This window comes from Zonotrichia albicollis, chromosome Z (genome assembly GCF_047830755.1).
Source record: "Zonotrichia albicollis isolate bZonAlb1 chromosome Z, bZonAlb1.hap1, whole genome shotgun sequence".
In the NCBI taxonomy this organism is placed as follows: Eukaryota; Metazoa; Chordata; class Aves; order Passeriformes; family Passerellidae; genus Zonotrichia; species Zonotrichia albicollis.
The window spans coordinates 7,122,885-7,146,326 of record NC_133860.1 but is presented as its reverse complement, the minus strand read 5'-3'; the positions used below and the strand labels follow the sequence as shown (position 1 = coordinate 7,146,326).

Genomic DNA, 23,442 nt, shown 5'->3' with positions numbered 1-23,442 from the left:
TTTTAATCCTAGACAGCAAAACAGTAGAGTTACAGATTACTATGCCACCAGAAATTGCTTATACACCTTCGTTTCCTCCCATGTAATTCCCTGGGAGTTTTAATTTACGGGACCATTTTTTATTTTTTCTCACCACTTCCCTTGCATCAGGCAGGGTTCCTTCAGCTCCAACAAAGCAGCGTGCCTGTCTGGAGGGGATCAATAACTATTGAGCTATCACGCTTCCTCCACTTAGACTGTTGAAGCAGCTTCCTTTAATTGCTCTTTCACGCTGTAAATACAGCGCACGGTGATTTTTTTTTTTTCCCTTTGAGGCTGCTCGGTGGGTGAAGGCACCCGCGGGTAGGAAGAGCTCAGCTGCCTCACCTGTGATCCGTCACACCTTCCCCGCAGGGAACACCCCCGGAGGGCAGGGACTCGAGGGGACACTGCCAAGCCCCCGGGGCCACAGCGGCCCCAGAACGGGTCCCACGGGGACGATGGCTCGGGACAGACCCAGAAACCCACAGGTTAAAACTGATAAGCGAGTGCACGTTGGGCACGGGCAGGGGAAAGGGCAGAACGCCCAGCCTGGAGGGTCCGGCTGCTCCGCACCCTCCGCTGCGAGGGATGCCCCGAGGCGGGGGCCAGGCGGGATCCCCCTCCCTCGGCTCCTCGCAGCGGCTGGGGCACAAGCGGGGAACCAGATCCGCACAGGCGGTGCCTCCAAGGAACGGGGAGCGGATCCCCTGGGCGGCTTGTGTCTTAGATGGCGAGGGATGCTGGGCTCACCGGGCTCTCTCGGGGATGGGGAGGGATGCTCGGGATCACCGGGTTCCCCCGGGGATGGCGAGGGATGCTGGGCTCACCGGGCTCTCTCGGTGATGGGGAGGGATGCTCGGGCTCACCGGGCTCTCTCGGGGATGGGGAGGGATCACCGGGCTCTCTCGGGGATGGGGAGGGATGCTCGGGATCACCGGGCTTCTCTCGAGGATGGCGAGGGATGCTCGGGCTCATCGGGCTCTCTCGAGGATGGCGAGGGATGCTCGGGCTCATCGGGCTCTCTCGGGGATGGCGAGGGATGCTCGGGCTCATCGGGCTCTCTCGGGGATGGCGAGGGATCACCGGGCTCACCGGGCTCCTCCCGGGGATGGGGAAGGATGCTCGGGATCACCGGCCTCCCTCCGGCCATAGTGAGGGGGATCGGACCTCTCCGTGCCGCTGCCCCCGGGGATGGCGAGGGGAGAGCGGACCCCTGGGGCAGCTTTACCGGGGGATGGCGAGGGGGGAGCGGGGTGAGCGCACCCCTGGGTGCTTCCTCCCGGGGATGGCGAGGGATGACCGGACCGACCCCAGGGTGGTTCCCCCGGGTATGGCGAGAGGGGCTCGCTCCCCTCCGGCGGCTTTTCCTGTGCATGGCGAGCGATGGCCGGACCCCGGGCGGTCCCTCCCCGGAACGGGTGGGGGTTCCCGATGCGGGGGCGGCTTTTCGCAGGCACGGCGGGGGAGGAGGGGACCCGCGGGCGGCTCCTCCCGCGGATGGCGATGGGGGGCGCCGAGCTCCGCAGCGTCGTTTCGCGGGCACGGCGAGGGATGCCCGGAGCGCGGCGGTGCCTCCGGGGCCGGGGGGTGGCGGCGGCGGCCCCGCCCCCCGCAGGTGCCGGCGCGGCGGGGCCGGGGGTGACGTCAGGCGGGGCGGGCGCGGTGCCGGTGCCGGTCGGGCCATGGCGGAGCCGAGCGCGGCGGCCCCGGTGAGTGCGGCGGCCCCGGCGCTGCCCCCGAGCCCCGGCAGGCGCTGCCGCTGAGCGGGGCCGGGCGGGTCCGTGTTCGTGCGTCCGTGCGTCCGTGTGTCCGTGTGTCCGTGTGTCCGTGCGTCCGTGCCCCGTGCGGGACCGCCCGCGGGAGCGTCCCTGGGAGCGGTGCCGGTGTCGCCTCGTCCTTCCCGTGCCCCGGAGCCCCCCGCCCGGAACGGAGGGATTGGAAGCGCCGGGAGCGCCGGCGGGCTGCCTGCGAGGGCGAGCGGAGACACCGGCATTGCTGCTCCGCCGTTCCACACGGGCTCGGTGCGTCTTTGTGTGCCCTGTGGGCTCGTTCGGGCGCCGTGCCCTGTCTGTGTGTCCGTGCCTCGCGGCTCTGTCCGTGCCCGAGTGTCTCTGTGTGCCCTGTCTGACTGTGTGTCTTCTGTCCGGGCTCTGTGTGTGTCTGTGTGTGCCTTGTCGATCTGTCTGTCCGTGCCCGCCGGTCTGTCCGTGTTCGTGTGTGCGCCCTGTCTGTCCTGGCCATGTCTGTCTGTATGTGCCCTGTCTGTCTGTCTGTCCTGGACATCTATGTCTCTATGTGCCCTGTCTGTCTGTCAGTCCGGGCGGTGTGTGTCCGTATGTGCCCTGTCTGTCTGTCCGTGTGTGCCCTGTCTGTCTGTCAGTCCGGGCGGTGTGTGTCTGTATGTGCCCTGTCTGTCCGGGCAGCATGCGTCTGTATGTGCCCTGTCTGTTTGTCTGGGCGGTGTGTGTCCGTACGTGCCCTATTTGCCCACACGGTCCCTCTGTGTCCTTTCGTGCCCTGCGAGCCCACACGTGCTGTGTGTGCCCACGGTCCCCACGGCTCTGTACCTGCCCTGTGAGTCCCTGCGTGCCCCGGGGTGTCCCTGTGAGCTGTATCCATCCACCCATGGGTGCCGTAATGGGCTGTACCCGCCCTGTGCGCCCACTCGTGCCCTGTGAACGGGCTCTGTGTGTGCCACCCGTGCCCCATGGCTGTGCAGGTCCTGTGTGTGCCACTCGTGCCATGTGTGTCCCTCTGTGCAGGTCCCATGTGTGTCCCACTCGTGCCACGTGTGTCCCTCTGTGCAGGTCTGGTGTGTCCCACTAGTGCCACGTGTGTCCCTCTGTGCCGGTCCTATGTGTGTCCCACCCGTGCCCCATGGCTGTGCAGGTCCCATGGGTGTTCCACTCGTGCCATGTGTGTCCCTCTGTGCAGGTCCTGTGTGCCCACTCGTGCCATGTGTGTCCCTCTGTGCAGGTCCTGTGTGCCCACCCGTGCCCCATGGCCGTGCACGTCCCACTCGTGCCATGTGTGTCCCTCTGTGCAGGTCCTGTGTGTGCCATTCGTGCCACGTGTGTCCCTCTGTGCACACCCGTGTGTTCACCCAGACAAACCCGCTGTCACTGCCTGGCGGGTCCCTGGAGCCCTTCCCTGTGCCCAGAGAGAGAAGGTTGCTCCTCTCCCTCTGCCCTGCTCCAGGGCAGGCTGCGTTTGTTCTCCATCAGGTTTATCTCCTCTCACCTGGGGGGAGGTGGCAGGTGGTGACAGTCCAGGTTTGATGGCACTGGGACATGCCTGGCGTGTGGGGAAGGTGAGTTTGGCTGGGGACATCCATCCCTGGGCTGCTGTGGTGTGAGGAGCAGAAAGGGGGAGGCAAACCCGACCCTGGTGTGGGCAGTGGCTCTGCTGGGCTGTCCCCACACACACAGAGGATCCCTCCCTCCTCCCCGAGGCGTGGGGCTGGCAGGGGAGAGGCTCCGCGGGCTGCAGAGCTCAGAGCTCGGCCTTTGCTGGGTGTCAGAGGTGCTGGGGAGCCTCTGCCAGCCTGGCTGTGCCTGGGGACATGGTGGCCGCAGGAGGGGATGTGCAGGGCCCCCCTTGTCCAAGCAGCTGGCTCGGTAGTGGGATGTTGGCTTGGCTGCTGCGAGGGATGGGGTCTCTGCAGTCAGCTCTGTGCTGCTCACAGTTAATTAGACACGACTAATCCTGTCTGGCGCTGGGAACGTCCCAGCAAGCCAGAGTGCTTTTCCCTGTCCTGGTCTGGGCAGGATCCCAGCCTCGTGCAGAGCAAGGCCTGGGGACAGGGACATGGTTTTGAGCCCCGTGGACGTGATCAGGGGTGGCAGCTCAGACCTGCAGTGCCCTGACCTTGCAGGGCTGGACAGGTGCCAGTCAGGGGGAAGGTGACAAACCCCGTGAAGGTTTGCAGGGAGAGGGAGGTCAGGACTGTAATGAGGATATTGCAGGAATAAGGACCAGAGCTGGACTTTTGTGGATAAATGTCACACCCAGCCGGTGAGCATCAGCATTCCCCATCCCCACAAAAGAGAAGGGGGCAAAGGGACACGATTATCCCTGTTCCCCGGATGCCCTTGTGCTTGGGAGAGCCGTCAGCGTGTGCCCTGCTCTGGGCTTGGAGGCACAGCGGAGCGGGGTCGGGCTCACTTGAGGGTATGAGTCAGAGGTGGGTTCATCAGTGCGGGGTTAATGGTCGGTGATCTTGGAGGGCTTTTCCAACCTAAACGAGCCTCTGGCTGTGATTCATCGCAGTCCTTTCCCTCCTGCAGCTGAGCCCGGGCTGTTAGCGAGGACTGATAAAACCTGCAATCGCAATCCAATGACCCGTGTTTGCAAAGAACGACATTGATCTGGGAACATCCCGCTCTGCAGGCCGAGTCCTCCAGGCAGAGGGTCGTGTTTGTCCCTTCCTCCTGCCCAGAACAGAGTCCTGAAGGAGCTGGATTAGCTCCTGCCCCGCTCCTGCCCCCTGGGCTGCCAAAATCTCTAGAGCGGGTATTCAGGGCTGGAATTACCCCTCAGATTTCCAGGCTGCGGGAGCCAACTCGCTTGCACTTGGAGCTGCTCTAGTGGATGCTGTTTGTTTGGCCTTGCTGAGGGCCCTAAAAGGGTCTGTTCCGAGCTGTCCCCCACCAAAAAGGGGTGACAGGCACCTCCAAACGAGGCTTGTTTCCCTCCTCGGAAAGCCTCGCATGCAGACCAGGCAAATGCCTTTCAGGGTGCTGGTTCTGATTTGGATAGCTGAGCTTGAGAGGTCTAAATTTAAGCGAGATGAATCTCACCCGGTGCTTGCAAACCTTGCTTTTCAGACTTTTCGCCTTGATCTTTCCTTTTTTTAGCACGACCCTGCTGTTCTCCTACCACTCAGGACTCTTCCCAGGCGCAGAAAATGCTTCTGAAAGTTTCCACACCCCCCACCCCAGGTGGGAGGTGTTGCAGAAATGCAACTGCAGGGAAGCATTTGCAGCTCATCCTCCTTGCAGAAGCCCGGGTTAAACAAGCAGCCTGTTAATTTTGTGTTAATGGCTCTGAGCAACGCCGATTCCCCCCCCGCCCCCGCCTCCCTCCGCCACCCTCTTCCTCCCTACCTTGTGCCAACATTTAATTGCTCTCACTCTGGAGAGATGCTATCTCATTTCAAGGTTGAACCTATCTAGTTTTGACTTGCAAGGTGGGGGATGTTGCCGTGTCCTTACCGCGGAGGTCACTGCCTGCTCCTTGTCCCCTCCATCCCCGCTGCTCGGGAGCCCCAGGGTGCTGTCCCCTCTCATGTGGCACCCTGGGGACGTGGCTGTGTGGCCAAGTGCCCATCTGGGTGCAGCCGTGGGTGTGAGCTCGCTTTTCTGATCCTTAGGGACGCGTTCCCGCTGTCCCCTCAGGGAACACATGCTTTGTGCTGTGCCTTAGGCAGGAGACGCTCCGTGCTCATCCCAAACCTTTCCTGGCCCTGGCAGAGCTCTGTGTCCATTTCCCTGCCACACAAACCCATGCTCTGTCCCACTGTGACCTCTCTGAGGTGATCTGGGCCACCAACCAACCAACCAACCAACCAACCAACCAACCAACCAACCATCCATGAGTTACTGCGGCTTTCCGTGTTAGAGATTTCCATTTAATATAATCCCAGGAAGGAGTCGGGGATGGGATAGGCAGTGACACAAATCCCCGAGGAAGGTGCTGGGATGTTTTTTCTGCACAGGGAGCAGCCACATGAGGTGCTGTGTGGAGTTTGGTTGCACCTGCTGTGGGATCCATCCTCGGGGTATTCTGTGCTCTGGAGAAATGTGGGCAAACACTGCGTCGAGGCAACAGTAATGCCTTTAGGTAGATAATAAGGCTCCTAAATAGATCTAATTCCAGGAAACTCAGCTGGCTGATTGGAATTGTATTTTTAGTCTCTGGTTCGTGTATTTACCTGAGATTTCTGTCCTGCTGTTCTAGCTGGAGCTGACCCCGGGTTGCCTGCTGCTCCTGCCTTTTACCCAAATACTCTGACTGCACAAAGTTTCCGAGTTCCACCAGTTGGTCTGAAAATGCTTTATTTTGGCAGATGCCTGGCAATACTGAAATTTCTGTCATCAAGGGGCCTTAAGGGGTCGTTGAGGGGTTTTAAAGAGGTTGCCCAAGGGGGAAAAGCCCTGCCTTGGCACAGGGGGGTGCACATGGTGCTTGGTCTGGGGGCTCCCCTGCTCCTCTTTGGCAGCTGTTCCATCAGTTTCACTGACGGTACCTAATAGTGAATCTGGCAGATATCTAATTCTCTATTCCTGGCATGCTTAAAAAGTGCCTTATTTTTCAATTAATTCTGTTAGCTGTACGGATTTAATGGATTCCTTTAGAGGTCCCCATCAGTCACCGACACCGGACGTTTCTTTTCCAGTGCCGTTCCTCTCTCCTTCCCTGTGCCTAGAAAGATCACGTTCCCACGCATTTTCCACGTCTCATCCTTGCCAGAATGGCTTTTTCATTATTTAAATCCTGCTGCTTTTCCAGGTTTGTGACTTTCGGGGTCTTTGGTAGAAGCTTTAAGCAGGTTCCTTGCTCTCACTGATGCCAGCGACTGCTCTGGGCTTTTTAAAATTTGCCCTTTTAAAGTCATACGCTGCCGCCGTTATTTTGGGCTCGCCGTTCCTGTGAGCAGCAGAGAGAAACTATAATAGAAGAAGACTTGCATTAGGCATGGCAGTTCATTTTGGCCTCGTCCCTGTCACGCAGACCTGCTGCCACTCCATGGGCAATTAACACTGGAACGTGACCCGCTCCTTGTGCCAGCAGCCACTTCCCATCCCAAAGATTTGTGAGCTCTCTGGGCCTGGTAGCAGTTACTCACGAGCTGTTTGCATGGTGGCATTTTTATTTGCACCCCTTGGGTGTGTGGATGTGATGGATGGTGGCAAGGTGTGCACGGAGAAGAGTGAAATTCATTGCTTGTGGTGTTTGTGTCTGACACCACTGAGGAGGGAAATCACATCCTCCGCGCGATAGAAATATTTTGACATGCTGAACTCTTTAATTTGTGCCTCCTGCTGCTCTCCCAGGTGACCGTGGCACCCCTCAGACCTGGCCAGGTGCTGCCAGGCAGGCAGTGGTGCTGGTGCTGCAGCCTGGGCTGGGCTCCCCAAGGGCTCCCCCTGCCCAGCGCCAGGCTGAGATTAAACACTGATCTCCTTCCAGGGCTTTCCAGGCAAGGGAGGATTTACAGGAGCCGATTTCAGCCCGGCTGAAAGGTGCCAGGGTGACCTTGCCATCCCTCCCTATACCCGGGGCTGCATCAGGAGCGGGACCAGCTCCCCACTGAGAGCTTCCCCTGGCTGGGAGGCTGCGGGGGGAACTAGCGCCGCTCCTTCCTGCAGCACTTTCCACCCGAGCCCAGCCTGTCTTTAAAAAGCAGCCGGCGTGGTTGTGCTTGGAACAGGCAGCTCGGTTTCTATATTTCCATACACAGCGCTCATCTCCGTAGGAGGCCGGGCAGCCCACGCCGCTGCCGCAGCCCGGAGTTCTTCCCGGCTCTTCCCGGCTCGTTCCCGGAGGCGGGAAGGAGCAGGGAGCTCTGCAGAGTGCCTCGTGTGTGCCCCACGCTCCTCGGGGCACGGCTGTCCCCTCCTGGACCGGCCGCCTTGTGTCACACACGCTGCCCTTGCGTCCTGAGGCCACCCCGCCTCACCTGCCCTGCCCTGACGCGCCAGGTGAGCACTCAGCTCCTGCTGCCCCCAGCCTGGCTCTGCTCCACGGGCACTCCAGGTCCCTGTGGTCTCCCGTGGGAGTGGCTGGGCCGTGTTTCAGCATCCCCTTACATCCCCTCTGGATTCGGGGAGCAGCAAACCACCCCCTCCCCGAGCTGAGCCCTGTGTTGGTGTCCATCTGTCCCAGCGGTCTGGGTTATTTGCACAATTTAATTCTTGGCTACACCTGGTTTTACAACGGGATTAATTTCATGGCAACTGATACACCTGCAACAATTAGCTATGTAAACCGAGATAAAAGGCCAATCAAATTTCATGGTTTGGCGTGCAGGCTGCTTCCAGCTGGAGGCTTCCTGAGCCCTTCGGAAATCCCTCCCCGGAGGAGGCTCTGCAGGTCGTCTCCAGCCCCGAGCGAGGCTTGTTCCTCTGTGAAACGAGCGAAATGGAGCTGGGGAATGAGGCAATGAGCCAGGGAGGCTGAGCCTTGAAATGGGGCTGGGGAATGCAGAAATGTCCAGGGAGGCTGAGCCTTGGGGACAAGGCTGCTCCCCCTGCCCACCTCTGGGTTTGGGATGATGCCCAGGGGTGTTCCCAGCCCCGAGTGAGGCTTGTTCCTCTGTGAAATGAGTGAAATGGGAATGCAGCAATGAGCCAGGGAGGCTGAGCCTTGAAATGGGGCTGGGGAATGCAGCAATGTCCAGGGAGGCTGAGTCTTGAAATGGGGCTGGGGAATGCAGAAATGACCAGGGAGGCTGAGCCTTGAAATGGGGCTGGGGAATGCAGCAATGTCCAGGGAGGCTGAGCCTTTGGGGACAAGGCTGCTCCCCCTGCCCACCTCTGGCTCTGGGATGATGCCCAGGGGTGTTCCCAGCCCCGAGTGAGGCTTGTTCCTCTGTGAAATGAGTGAAATGGGAATGCAGAAATGTCCAGGGAGGCTGAGCCTTGGGGACAAGGCTGCTCCCCCTGCCCACCTCTGGCTCTGGGATGATGCCCAGGGGTGTTCCCAGCCCCAGTGAGGTTTGTTCCTCTGTGAAATGAGTGAAATGGGAATGCAGCAATGAGCCAGCGAGGCTGAGCCTTGAAATGGGGCTGGGGAATGCAGCAATGTCCAGGGAGGCTGAGGCTTGGGGACAAGGCTGCTCCCCCTGCCCACCTCTGGGTTTGGGATGATGCCCAGGGGCGTTCCCAGCCCCGAGTGAGGCTTGTTCCTCTGTGAAATGAGTGAAATGGGAATGCAGCAATGAGCCAGGGAGGCTGAGCCTTGAAATGGGGCTGGGGAATGCAGCAATGTCCAGGGAGGCTGAGTCTTGAAATGGGGCTGGGGAATGCAGAAATGACCAGGGAGGCTGAGCCTTGAAATGGGGCTGGGGAATGCAGCAATGTCCAGGGAGGCTGAGCCTTTGGGGACAAGGCTGCTCCCCCTGCCCACCTCTGGCTCTGGGATGATGCCCAGGGGTGTTCCCAGCCCCGAGTGAGGCTTGTTCCTCTGTGAAATGAGTGAAATGGGAATGCAGCAATGAGCCAGGGAGGCTGAGCCTTGAAATGGGGCTGGGGAATGCAGCAATGTTCAGGGAGGCTGAGCCTTGGGGACAAGGCTGCTCCCCCTGCCCACCTCTGGCTCCCTGATGATGCCCAGGGGTGTTCCCAGCCCCGAGTGAGGTTTGTTCCTCTGTGAAATGAGTGAAATGGGAATGAGGCAATGAGCCAGGGAGGCTGAGCCTTGAAATGGGGCTGGGGAATGCAGAAATGTCCAGGGAGGCTGAGCCTTGGGGCCAAGGCTGCTCCCCTGCCCACCTCTGGGTTTGGGATGATGCCCAGGGGTGTTCCCAGCCCCGAGTGAGGTTTGTTCCTCTGTGAAATGAGTGAAATGGGAATGAGGCAATGAGCCAGCGAGGCTGAGCCTTGAAATGGGGCTGGGGAATGCAGCAATGTCCAGGGAGGCTGAGCCTTGAAATGGGGCTGGGGAATGCAGCAATGTCCAGGGAGGCTGAGCCTTTGGGGACAAGGCTGCTCCCCCTGCCCATCTCTGGGTTTGGGATGATGCCCAGGGGTGTTCCCAGCCCCGAGTGAGGCTTGTTCCTCTGTGAAATGAGTGAAATGGGAATGCAGCAATGTCCAGGGAGGCTGAGCCTTGAAATGGGGCTGGGGAATGCAGAAATGTCCAGGGAGGCTGAGCCTTTGGGGACAAGGCTGCTCCCCCTGCCCACCTCTGGCTCTGGGATGATGCCCAGGGGTGTTCCCAGCCCCGAGTGAGGCTTGTTCCTCTGTGAAATGAGTGAAATGGGAATGCAGAAATGTCCAGGGAGGCTGAGCCTTGGGGACAAGGCTGCTCCCCCTGCCCACCTCTGGGTTTGGGATGATGCCCAGGGGTGTTCCCAGCCCCGAGTGAGGCTTGTTCCTCTGTGAAATGAATGAAATGGGAATGCAGAAATGTCCAGGGAGGCTGAGCCTTGAAATGGGGCTGGGGAATGCAGCAATGTCCAGGGAGGCTGAGCCTTGAAATGGGGCTGGGGAATGCAGAAATGTCCAGGGAGGCTGAGCCTTTGGGGACAAGGCTGCTCCCCCTGCCCACCTCTGGCTCTCTGATGATGCCCAGGGGTGTTCCCAGCTCTGGTCAGGTGCTCTGGGGGCAGGACCAGGTTTGAGCCAGGCTGGAAATCCCCCCATGCTTTGCAGGCTCTGTGCTCCACTGAGTGGGCACGGGAAGTTCTGAGCCATCATCACAAAGTGCCTTTGGGTAAAGGTAAATTAAAGATAAATTAAACCCTTTCCGGTAAGGGTAAATTAAACCCTTTCCCTGCTGCGAGGGGGCAGGGCTGGGAATGCTGGTGTGGAAATAGGTCCCAGCTCAAAATTACTCCAAGGACAGAGGGTAGGTGCTGGGCTCCTCGGGATGGGATCCATCTGGGACCGCTTCCAGCTAAAATGAGATCAAGGAGAATGGGACGAGGGAAAAACAGGCAGATATCTGTGCGTTTCTGTGGGGATTGCAGCATGAAACCTTGGGCTGGGCTCAGTGCTGGGCTCGTCTCCCACTGCCCACAGTGCCCAGAAAAGTTGGTTTGCTCCAGGTTTTGTCCCAGGTTGCTGTAATTCCCACCCTGCATCCCAGAAGCGGTGCTGGGATGGGCGGGTGAGGAAGGGGCTGCACCTCTGGGGGTCAGAGCTGTGGTCCTGGGATCTGAGCTGGGCCCCTGGGCCAGTGAAATTCACCAGGTCATGGATGTGCTGCAGCTCCTCGGGCCTGAGCCAGGGGGAATGCTGGCCAGAGGGTGGCTCGGAGAGCTGGGGCTGCTCAGCTGCACCAGAGAAGCTCCAGGGACACCTGAGAGCCCCTGCCAGGGCCTGCAGGGGCTCCAGGAGAGCTGCACAGCCCCTGGGGACAAGGCAGGCAGGGACAGCAGCCAGGCAATGGCTCCCAGGGCCAGAGGGCAGGGACAGATTTTGGCCCATTGGGAATGAGGAATTGCTGGCTGGGAGGGTGGGCAGGCCCTGGCCCAGGGTGCCCAGAGCAGCTGTGGCTGCCCCTGGATCCCTGGCAGTGTCCCAGGCCAGGCTGGATGGGGCTGGGAGCAGCCTGGGACAGTGGGAGCTGTCCCTGCCCGTGGCAGGGGTGGAACAGGATGAGCTTTGAAGTCTGTTCCACCCTAAGCCATTCTGGAATTCTGTCACTGGTTTGCATTTCTCTTACAAGCATTGGATCTGACCTGTGTTCAGGCACCTGTACCCAGGAGACTATTTTCAGATAATTTTAGAACTGCAGCTCTTTTGCTCTCTGGGAATTCTCCTTTCTCCGCAGTTTTTTGTTTGGCTTTTTTTTTATTTTTATTTTTTCAGTGTGAGGTTATATCAACTTGAGAAAGGCTTTATCAGAGCTTGCAATGAGCAGGCCAGGCTTAGCTCCCTTGCACACAACCTCCCAGGCCGAGTACAGAAATACAATAAATTAGAAATAATGATGTCTTCTGAGCGAGGCAGTGAGCAGGCAAGGGCTGTCCTCGTGCCCAGGAGAGCTGGGAGCCAGGAATGGTGGCCAGGGAGCTGTTCCTGGGGGGGCTAGAAAAGGGAACTCTTGGGAAGCAGGAATGCCTGTGGGATGGAGAGGGGTCCTGTATCTCCTGGAGTCACTGCCGGACTGAAAGGGGCTCTGGGGCCAGCTGTGCATCCAGCTGTGTGTCCAGTTGTGTATCCAGCTGTGCTGCAGCTTTGGGGGCAGCTTTGTGTCCAGCTGTGCTGCAGCTCTGGGGCCAGCTGTGCTGCAGCACTGCGGCCAGTTGTGTATCCAGCTGTGCTGCAGCTTTGGGGGCAGCTTTGTGTCCAGCTGTGCTGCAGCTCTGGGGCCAGCTGTGCATCCAGCTGTGCTGCAGCTGTGCGTCCAGCTGTGTGTCCACTTGTGTATCCAGCTGTGCTGCAGCTCTGGGGCCAGCTGTGCAGAAGTGCGTCCAGCTGTGCTGCAGCTCTGGGGCCAGCTGTGCATCCAGCTGTGCTGCAGCTGTGCATCCAGCTGTGCTGCAGCTCTGGAGCCAGATGTGCATCCAACTGTGCTGCAGATGTGCATCCAGCTGTGCAGAAGTGCGTCCAGCTGTGCTGCAGCTCTGGGGCCAGCTGTTCATCCAGCTGTGCTGCAGCTCTGGGGCCAGCTGTGCATCCAGCTGTGCTGCAGCTCTGGGGCCAGCGGTGTGCCCAGCTGTGCTGCAGCTCTGGAGCCAGCTGTGCATCCAGCTGTGCTAGCACAGGGCTGGGGTCTGCTCCTCTCTCCCTCACCCCTGTGACACCAAATCCTGAACTCCAGTGAGCTACATTTCAGTGCAAAATTGTCATTTCTCCTTTTTCCCCCCAAGCTCACTCTACAGCTGATGCCAGCTTTGGGTGCTTTGGTGGGAGAGCCAAGGAAATGTGAAATTGGGTGAGATTCCTTTGGGAAAACGAAGTTGGAGTGGTCGGTGGTGACCATGAAGGGATCGAGATGAGCACGGTGGCGTCTCTGGGTCATCCCCTTTCTGATTGAGCAAGGGGCAGGGAAGTCACAAAGGGCATCTTGATGGCCTTTATACTTGCCAGAAAATGCCAATTTTGATTTTCCTGACTGAGGGATTCTGAACCTTGTCAGTCAGAGGCTTGTCCCACCTGTTTGAAAAGGACACAAAATCACCGAGGGTGAGAAGGCAGCCTCACCTGCCCCCAAAATCCCTGCTCCCAAAATCCCTGCCCCCAAAATCCCTGCTCCCAAGATCCCTGCTCCCAAAATCCTTGCTCCCAAAATCCCTGTCCCCAAATTCCCTGCTGGCCACACCTGCTCCCAAAATCCCTGCTCCCAAAATCCCTGCTGGCCATATCTGCTCCCAAATTCCCTGCTGGCCACACCTGCTCCCAAAATCCCTGCTCCCAAAATCCCTGCTGGCCATATCTGCTCCCAAATTCCCTGCTGGATCACAGCGCTCCAGCAGCTCTTTATCTCCTGTGTTATCCGGCTCTCTGGAAAGGCATTTGAGTCTTTGTCTCTCTGAGTCATTAGCAGCACCCTCCCCAATCTCTTCTGCTAAATATGGGTCTAAGGTTAAAAAAAAAAAATCACAAATCTCTGAGCTGGAAAGCAAATTGCTGTCTGCTTCAAGCACAGGCCGTGTTGTGGAAAAGAGAAGCAGCTGGGAGGAATTCCCGATTGTAATAACACTCACAGGATCATTTCAGGACATAAGGGTGCTGTGTGTTCCAGCAGATCCCAGGATCTGCCAGGATCCATGCCGTGGCTGAGCAGAGTGGGAGAACGCCACACCAAAGTTTGGGAAGCTCACTGCTCCCTGTGGAGGAGCCTGGGCTGGTGCTCATCCCAAAGTTTGGGAAGATCATTTTTCCCTGTGGAGGAGCCTAGGCTGGTGTGTTTGTACTCATCCCAAAGTTTGGGAAGATCATTTTTCCCTGTGGAGGAGCCTGGTTTGGCTCACCTTAAAGTTTATGAAGCTCATTTTCCCTGTGGAGGAGCCTGGGCTGGTGCTTGTGCCCATCCCAAAGTTTGGGAAGATCATTGCTCCCTGTGGAGGAGCCTAGGCTGGTGTGTTTGTACTCATCCCAAAGTTTGGGAAGCTCATTTTTCCCTGTGGAGGAGCCTGGGCTGGTGCTTGTGCCCATCCCAAAGTTTGGGAAGCTCATTTTTCCCTGTGGTGGAGCCTGGGTTGGTGCTGGTGCTCATCCCAAAGTTTGGGAAGCTTGTTTTTCCCTCTGGAGTGTCTGGGCTGGTCCTTGTGCCCATCCCAAAGTTTGGGAAGATTTTTCCCTGTGGAGGAGCCTGGGCTGGTATGTTTGTACTCATCCCAAAGTTCAGGAAGCTCGTTTTCCTCTTTGGACAAGTCTGCGTTGGTGCCTGTACTCATCCCAAAGTTTGGGAAGCTCATTTTTCCCTGTGGAGGAGCCTGGGCTGGTGCCTGTGCCCATCCCACCTTTCTCCTGAGGCTGAGGGTGCCAGGCAGCCCCACTGACCCCACATCACCTGTGGGGTGATGCTGACACAGGACACAACCTTGGGCTCCCCCTGGAGACCCCAAATCTCCCAAGGGCTTGGACTCACAGCCTGGAATCCCAGCTCATTTCCGACTCTGACCTCCTTTATCCAAATAAATCTCACGTGCCTGCTACTACTCAGACAGCAAAAATAATCTTTGCTGCCGCCGTGATATGTGTGTCAGCTTTTCCTCATCCCAGCAAAGTGCTGTAAGAGCTGCAAAATGCTTCGGAAACATGAGGACTTTTTGAGCAACAGAGATTGAAAGGGGAGGGGGGAAAAATGAGTCTCTGGGACTTAGAAACCAAACCCCTCAGCCAGGTTTCCTTGGCATGATTCCTTTTGCAAAATGGCCTTGCTGCTGCCCACTGGAGCCAAATGGGAAGGAAGGGATTAAAGGTGTGAGACTGCTCCGTCCTGATGGCTCTGTCACAATCCTGGGCAGAGCAGAAGGGACGTTTCAGGGCAATATTTAGCTAAATAAATGCTGGGCACCGTGGGGTCTGGAGCCTGATTGCATTGCTCTCAGCGAGGCCATGCTCCAAGCCTGCAATTAAACCACCGGGTTTGGGAGCAGAGCAGATCACCCAAAAACCTCCAGCAGCTCCCTCCCAGCTGTGCTGTGAGTGCTGCCCCCTCCATTCTCCCTTCTGGGCCCCAGCCTGGGTGGGGAGCAGGGTCACACCTGGCTCAGGTGATCCTGGTGAGGCTGGCAGCGGGCAGGCAGCGCTGGGCTGTAGAAGCAATGTGGGCAGGATGGTCAGGACGGATGGACACGAGAGATCTCTGCAGCCTGGTCATGGAACTGGGGGTTTATTGCACAGGGCCTGGGTGCAGGGCCCTGCTGGGATTTGGGGTTTATTGCACAGGGCCTGGGTGCAGGGCCCTGCTGGGATTTGGGGTTTATTGCAAAGGGCCTGGGGGCAGGGCTCTGCTGGGATTTGGGGTTTATTGCACAGGGCCTGGGTGCAGGGGCCTTTTGGGATTTGGGGTTTATTGCAAAGGGCCGGGGTGCAGGGCCCTGCTGGGATTTGGGGTTTATTGCACAGGGCCTGGGTGCAGGGCCCTGCAGGGATTTGGGGTTTCAGGGCCCTGCTGGGATTTGGGGTTCATTGCACAGGGCCTGGGTGCAGGGCCCTGCTGGGATTTGGGGTTCATTGCAAAGGGCCTGGGTGCAGGGGCCTGCTGGGATTTGGGGTTTATTGCACAGGGCCTGGGTGCAGGGCCCTGCTGGGATTTGGGGTTCATTGAAAGGGCCTGGGTGCAGGGCCCTGCTGGATTTGGGGTTCATTGCACAGGGCCTGGGTGCAGGGCCCTGCTGGGATTTGGGGCTTATTGCAAAGGGCCTGGGTGCAGGGCCCTGCTGGGAGCACAGCTCAGAGCAGGCCTGAGAGAAGAGAGAGGTAGAGAGGATGAGAGGGTGAGAGAGTAAGAGTAAAAGGGGTAAGAGTAAATGGCAAGAGCTAAGAGACAAGAGGTAAGAGCTACGAGCATAGAAAAGTAAGAGAGTGAAATTCCCGTTACAATACAATAAATCATCTTCTGTGTGGAACATTCTGATTCTCACTAACCAATCTAGTACAAGATACAAATCCTATATCATTTACATACAGCCTATAGGAATCATTACATTACCACACTGTGCTACATTTTAAACCCTAAAACCTCCTCTTTGGGCCCCTTCTGCCAAGCTGGCAGGGTCTGCTCAGACTCTTGGACCTGTCTGCAAGCAGAGGGTGTTGTTCCATCAAAAGGGGATCCCCTTCAGCCAGCCACACCATTGTTTTCCAGTTGTTCAGTAACTGAGGGATCTCAAAGCTTGCCTTCATTTCAATCTCACTCATAGTTTCCATATTCTCAAAATCTTTTGCCAGACAATCATATTTATAAGAATTTCCTTTTCCATCTTTCCCAACACTGGGCTATGATTCCCTGAGGGATCTTTGGGCTCTGAGACCTCTGCCCACCTCCTGCTTGGCTCCTGCTCTTCACCAAAGGGTGGTGGTGAAGCACTTCTCCTCCGGATCCAGCCCGGACACGCAGTGCTGTGTGTGCAGGGCTGAGGGAGCACCCAGGACTGACGGGCTGGAAGGAGCAGCAGAAGCTGGCAGAGATTTTTGGTGGGTTGCACCTTGGCATGAGAATTGGTGTGCTAGGGCTTGATCTCCAGTGCAAGCACACAGCAGAGGGGCTTGGGTGAAGGGAAGAGAGAAACAAAGAGATGGATTAAAGAAGAAAAGAGAGAGCGAGAGAAGGAGAGAGAGATCACCAGTCCTGACTCCAGTGTGGATCCAGCTGATGGGATGTCCTGGGGCCCTGGGCTTTGTGGGGCACATTTAAATTTTCCACTCCCTGGGGAGAAGTTTCCCACTTTTTGTGCAAGTCAGTTCTCATTCACAGTGGTTCCTTCAGGCCTTTCTGGAAACGGTTTGGGGCTTTGGGCCCTTGGATGGGCTCAGAGTTCCCCCCGCAGTGCCCGGCCCTTCTGGCCCTGTCCCTGTGCCAGGCTGTGCTTTCCTGCAGGAGCCACAACCAGGAGGTTTGTCCCTAGAATGCTGCCCTGCTCCCACATGGCCCCTTCTCCAGCCACATCCTGGTCTTCCTCTGGTGTGTTTCTACCAAGTGCTTGCTTGTAATTCCCAAAAACCCTTGGTTGGCTCCACACCATGCCCAAGCTATTGTTGTTTGGGACATGAACATTAGCTCCTCACCTGCTGTGATTCCGCCCTGGCAGTGGCTGAGAAGCGCAAACCACAGTGGGACAGAGCTCCAGGGCTCTGGGGGATTCTGGTGCAGGGATCACCCTCTGAATTTTGTTGTCCTGGTTTTAAGGCTCGCTTGGCCTGAGGAATGTGAGCTTGAGGGCGGCCTGAGCTGTGCCTGGCCGCAACCTGGGTGTCCCAGCACAGCCTGGGTGTCTGTCTCAGGACAGCCTCGGTGTTTAGGACAGCCTGTCTGTCTGTCTGTCCCAGGGTACCTGGCTGTCTCTCCTGGCCTGGGTCCCTGCACCTGGGAGGCCATGGTGTGGCAAACCCAGCAGAGCCCAGCCTGGTTGCTGTGGCAGGGGAGCTGGAGGACTGGCGGGGTGTGCTTCCTCCCTCACCACGACCCCATTAAAATTTAAGGGTTAAAGTGGGAGTAGTGAAAGAGAATTTTCTATTTAAGGCTTTTAATTCATTTTTACCTCCAGCTTTAGCTGGAGTTTGTGCAAACCGCTGGCAAGGCAATTAAAGTGGCTTTTTAATGGGTTATTTTTGTCGCTTCCCCATGGTGGGAGCTGAAGATCCCAGGCTGTGAGCTGCCTGGGGTAGGGACCATCCCTTTGCTGTGCTGCTCTGATGTTTGATCCCTAATTGGGTTTTATTCACCAGCCCTAGCTGAGTCACAACGAGAGGGAGAAGGTGCTGGATAGAACATGGGGAGCAAAATGTCCAGGCTGCAGCTCCCCAAGGCTTCCAGGCTGGATCCATCCTGGAAAGGAAGAGTACAGGACTTTGGAAAATGAAGCGCACAGTTTGTTTTGGATGGTCGGTCCAAGGGCAAAAAGCAATGAAAAAAAAACCTGCTTGCCTGAGAGTTCCTCTCAAATCCTGAGGGCTGCTGGGAGCAGATGAGGGTGGGTGTGAGGGTGTGGGATGTCCTGGGTGAGGATGTGATGCCTGCAGAGCAGCCCTGTCCCTCCAGGTGCAGGCTGGCACCCCTGCCCTGTGTGGGACAGAGCTGCAGGTCCCACCTGGCAATGGGGGCCGGAAGTCTAATTTCAGACTTGTTTTGGGGACATTTTCCTGGAGCTCTGTCCCTCCAGGTGAAGGCTGGCACCCCTGCCCTGCATGGGACAGAGCCACAGATCCCACCTGGCGATGGGGGCCAGGAAGTCTAATTTCAGACTTGTTTTTGGGGACATTTTCCTGGGAGCCCTGCTGGCACCCCAGCCCTGTGTGGGACAGAGCTGCAGGTCCCACCTGCCGATGGGTGCCACTAATTCCCGACATGTTTTTGGGGACATTTTCCTGGCAACACCTGTCCCTCCAGTTGCAGGCTGGCACCCTGCCCTGTGTGGGACAGAGCTGCAGGTCCCACCTGGCGATGGGGACCAGGAAGTCTAATTTCAGACTTGTTTTGGGGACATTTTCCTGGAGCTCTGTCCCTCCAGGTGCAGGCTGGCACCCTGCCCTGTGTGGGACAGAGCTGCAGGTCCCACCCTGTGATGGGGGCCAGAAGTCTAATTTCAGACTTGTTTTTGGGGACATTTTCCTGGGAGCCCTGCTGGCACCCCAGCCCTGTGTGGGACAGAGCTGCAGGTCCCACCTGCCGATGGGTGCCACTAATTCCCGACTTGTTTTTGGGGACATTTTCCTGGCAGCCCTGTCCCTCCTGGTGAAGGCTAGCACTCCTGCCCTGTGTGGGACAGAGCTGCAGGTCCCACCCTGTGATGGGGGCCAGAAGTCTAATTTCAGACTTGTTTTTGGGGACATTTTCCTGTGTACAGGCAGAGAGAGGGCTTGGGAGTGCAGGTGCCCCGAGGGGACCCAGCACAAGCTGTTTATCCCGGGTCAGCCTGGCTTTGGCATCCCTTCCACAGTGCATCCTGTGCTCCCGCTCCCCTCCAGCCCTGAGCCCATCCCGCAGCTCAGCACGGGGGGAATGCAGGCCTCAATGAATTCCTGGTGCAGCTCAGCCAAGGGAGGCCAGGGGTGGGTCTGTTTCCCTCTGCAGAGTCCATTCATTCAGCTCCTGCCTGCATTAACACACCTCTGCTGCCTTGTGATCCCCCCTCCCAGGTCATTTGGAGAAATGCTTTCTAAAAACAGCCAGCTCTTGGTTTTTCCGGTATTATCCCATGCAGCCCCAAGATCCTGCCTAGAAAGGCAGCCTGGCTCATTGATGTTTCCTTAAAATGCAGCTAATCCATGTAATCCCATTATAGTAGTAGGTGATTATACTGACAGCAAGCTTTAGCAGTGCTCCAGCAAAGCCCTTTATTCCCTGTCTGTTCTGTGGGTGGCTAAAAGTCACTGGGAGCATATTTTGGGTTTGGTCAGTGTATTTTAGGGGCAGGACCTACAATATTTTTGTTTTGATTCCCTAGGAGATGTCCTGTGTTGTCTGTGGTAGTTCCAGCGCGTTTTTGCTCCCATCCCTCAGCCTTGCTGGCCACTAGCACCCCATGGCTGTGTAGCAGGGTCTCCCAAAATCACTGGGCAGTGTTAAAGCAGCAGGGATGGTTTCTGGCAGCACAACAGATGAGGGGGAGCTTTGCGACGTGTGCTGTGAGATTCCAGCTGTGTGTGCAGCCCTTCTCCCTAGGGAATCAGCCCAAGGAAAAGGTGGATTTTGGGGTGCTGAGTGATACCTCCCCGCAATGGGAGGACCTGCCCAGCCTCACCAGGCAGGCTGGATGTGTGGAAAGCAGGAGTTTGGGCTGGGAAGGCGGCTCCAGGGAGAGGGCACATCCCAGGAGAGGCTCCGTGTGCTCGGCTCAAGGGCTGGCTGAAGTTGCCAAGCCCTGCTGTGCTTCCTGTGCCCTGCTGCATCTGGGCAGTGCTGGGGTCCTGCTGGTGCTCCCCAGGGCCTGGGCAGCCTTGGCTGGGCAGCGTGGGGTGCACACTCTGTGTGCTCGGTGCTGGTTCTGCTTGGCTCTGATTCTGCTCAGTCCTGGCTCTGCTCGGTCTGGCTCTGCTCGGTTCTGGTTGCGCTTGGTTCTGCCTCTGCTCGGTTCTGGCTCTGCTTGGTTCTGGCTCTGCTCGGTTCTGGCTCTGCTCGGTTCTGGCTCTGCTTGGTTCTGCCTCTGCTCGGTTCTGGCTCTGCTCGGTTCTGGCTCTGCTTGGGTCTGGCTCAGCTTGGTGGCCTTGCCCCATCATCATCAAATCACAGAATACCCTGAGCTGGAAGGGACCCACCAGGATCACCCTTGGGTGTGGATCAGAGCCGTGGCTGAGCAGACAGGGAGGAGAATGCCACAGCAATGAGCTTCGGGAAGCTCATTGTTCCCTGTGGAGGAGCCTGGGTTGGTGCCTATGCCATCCCAAAGTTTGGGAAGCTCAGTTTTCCCTGTGGAGGAGTCTCGGCTGGTGCTTGTGTTCATCCCAAATTTTGGGAAGCTCATTGCTCCCTGTGGAGGAGCAATGAGATGGATCACCAGCTGGACAGGAGGTCCAGCCCCTGCCCTGCACAGACCCCCAGCAATCCCACCCTGGGCATCCCTGGCAGCGCTGCCCAAAGGCTCCTGGAGCTCTGGCAGCCTCAGGGCTGTGCCCATCCCTGGGGAGCCTGGGCAGTGCCAGCACCCTATGGGGAAGAGCCTTTCCCTGATACCCAACCTAAACCTCCTGGAACAGCTCCAGCTGTCCCTGGCTGCTGTCCCTGTCACCCCTGAAGGTAGATCAGTGTCTGATCAGGATGTATGGTGTTTCACCCCACAGACACTTTGGGCTGGCTGGGTGTGTGGTGTTTCACCCCACAAACACTTTGGGCTGGCTGAGTGTGTGATGTTTCACCCCACAGACACTTTTGGCTGGCTGAGTGTGTGGTGTTTCACCCCACAGACACTTTGGGCTGTGGGTGTGTGGTGTTTCACCCCACAGACACTTTTGGCTGTGGGTGTGTGGTGTTTCACCCCACAAACACTTTGGGCTGGCTGGGTGTGTGGTGTTTCACCCACAGACACTTTGGGCTGGCTGGGTGTGTGGTGTTTCACCCTGAGACACTTTGGGCTGTGGGTGTGTGGTTTCACCCCACAGACACTTTTGGCCAGCTGGATGTGTGGTGTTTCACCCCACAGACACTTTGGGCTGGCTGGGTGTGTGGTGTTTCACCCCACAGACACTTTGGGCTGGCTGGGTGTGTGGTGTTTCACCCCACAGACACTTTTGGTTGTGGGTGTGTGGTGTTTCACCCCACAGACACTTTGGGCTGGCTGGGTGTGTGGTGTTTCACCCCACAGACACTTTGGGCTGGCTGGGTGTATGGTGTTTCACCCACAGACACTTTGGGCTGGCTGGGTGTGTGGTGTTTCACCCCACAGACACTTTGGGCTGTGGGTGTGTGGTGTTTCACCCCACAGACACTTTGGGCTGGCTGGATGTGTGGTGTTTCACCCCACAGACACTTTGGGCTGGCTGGGTGTGTGGTGTTTCACCCCACAGACACTTTGGGCTGGCTGGGTGTGTGGTGTTTCACCCCACAGACACTTTTGGTTGTGGGTGTGTGGTGTTTCACCCCACAGACACTTTGGGCTGGCTGGGTGTGTGGTGTTTCACCCCACAGACACTTTGGGCTGGCTGGGTGTATGGTGTTTCACCCACAGACACTTTGGGCTGGCTGGGTGTGTGGTGTTTCACCCCACAGACACTTTGGGCTGTGGGTGTGTGGTGTTTCACCCCACAGACACTTTGGGCTGGCTGGGTGTGTGGTGTTTCACCCCACAGACACTTTGGGCTGTGGGTGTGTGGTGTTACACCCCACAGACACTTTGGGCCGGCTGGGTGTGTGGTTTCACCCCACAGACACTTTGGGCTGTGGGTGTGTGGTGTTTCACCCACAGACACTTTGTGCTGGTTGGGTGTGTGGTGTTTCACCCCACAGACACTTTGGGCTGGCTGGGTGTGTGGTGTTTCACCCCACAGACACTTTGGGCTAGTTGGGTGTGTGGTGTTTCACCCCACAGACACTTTGGGCTGTGGGTGTGTGGTGTTTCACCCACAGACACTTTGGGCTGTGGGTGTGTGGTGTTTCACCCCACAGACACTTTGGGCTGTGGGTGTGTGGTGTTTCACCCACAGACACTTTGGGCTGTGGGTGTGTGGTGTTTCACCCCACAGACACTTTGGCTGTGGGTGTGTGGTGTTTCACCCCACAGACACTTTGGGCTGGCTGGGTGTGTGGTGTTTCACCCCACAGACACTTTGGGCTGGTTGGGTGTGTGGTGTTTCACCCACAGACACTTTGGGCTGGCTGGGTGTGTGGTTTCACCCCACAGACACTTTGGGCTGGCTGGGTGTGTGGTGTTTCACCCCACAGACACTTTGGGCTGGTTGGGTGTGTGGTGTTTCACCCCACAGACACTTTGGGCTGGCTGGGTGTGTGGTGTTTCACCCCACAGACACTTTGGGCTGGCTGGGTGTGTGGTGTTTCACCCCACAGACACCTTTGGCTGGCTGGGTGTGTGGTGTTTCACCCCACAGACACTTTTGGCTGTGGGTGTGTGATGTTTCACCCCACAGACACTTTGGGCTGTGGGTGTGTGGTGTTTCACCCCACAGACACTTTGGGCTGTGGGTGTGTGGTATTTCACGCCAGAGACACTTTTGGCTGTGGGTGTGTGGTGTTTCACCCCACAGACACTTTGGGCTGTGGGTGTGTGGTGTTTCACCCCACAGACACCTTTGGCTGGCTGGGTGTGTGGTGTTCACCCTGAGACACTTTGGGCTGGCTGGGTGCGTGGTGTTTCACCCCACAGACACTTTTGGCCGGCTGGGTGTGTGGTTTCATCCCACAGACACTTTGGGCTGTGGGTGTGTGGTGTTTCACCCCACAGACACTTTGGGCTGGTTGGGTGTGTGGTGTTTCACCCCAGAGACACTTTGGGCTGGCTGGGTGTGTGGCGTTTCACCCTACAGACACTTTGGGCTGTGGGTGTGTGGTGTTTCACCCCACAGACACCTTTGGCTGGCTGGGTGTGTGGTGTTTCACCCCACAGACACTTTGGGCTGTGGGTGTGTGGTGTTTCACCCCACAGACACTTTGGGCCGGCTGGGTGTGTGGTGTTTCACCCCACAGACACTTTGGGCTGGCTGGGTGTGTGGTGTTTCACCCCACAGACACTTTGGGCTGGTTGGGTGTGTGGTGTTTCACCCACAGACACTTTGGGCTGGCTGGGTGTGTGGTGTTTCACCCACAGACACTTTGGGCTGGTTGGGTGTGTGGTGTTTCACCCACAGACACTTTTGGCTGTGGGTGTGTGGTGTTTCACTACAGACACTTTGGGCTGTGGGTGTGTGGTGTTTCACCCACAGACACTTTGGGCTGTGGGTGTGTGGTGTTTCACCCCACAGACACTTTGGGCTGTGGGTGTGTGGTGTTTCACCCCACAGACACTTTGGGCTGTGGGTGTGTGGTGTTTCACCCCACAGACACTTTGGGCCGGCTGGGTGTGTGGTGTTTCACCCCACAGACACTTTGGGCCGGCTGGGTGTGTGGTGTTTCACCCCACAGACACTTTGG

General features: G+C 57.6%; 1 protein-coding gene across 4 annotated transcripts in view; it reads left to right on the top strand.

The window, feature by feature from the left end:
* Nucleotides 1–376: 376 nt before the first annotated feature.
* Nucleotides 377–23,442, top strand: part of MAPK4 (mitogen-activated protein kinase 4) — a 71,112-nt gene continuing 48,046 nt past the window's right edge. For 2 of the 4 annotated variants that reach the window (XR_012578020.1, XM_074532441.1), the window contains exon 1: nt 1,505–1,730. The gene's annotated coding sequence lies outside the window, so the exon portion shown is untranslated. Of the gene's footprint in view, nt 510–1,504; nt 1,731–1,819; nt 2,043–23,442 lie in introns of those variants that run through there. The other 2 variants (XM_074532443.1, XM_074532442.1) reach the window with 2 other exon arrangements.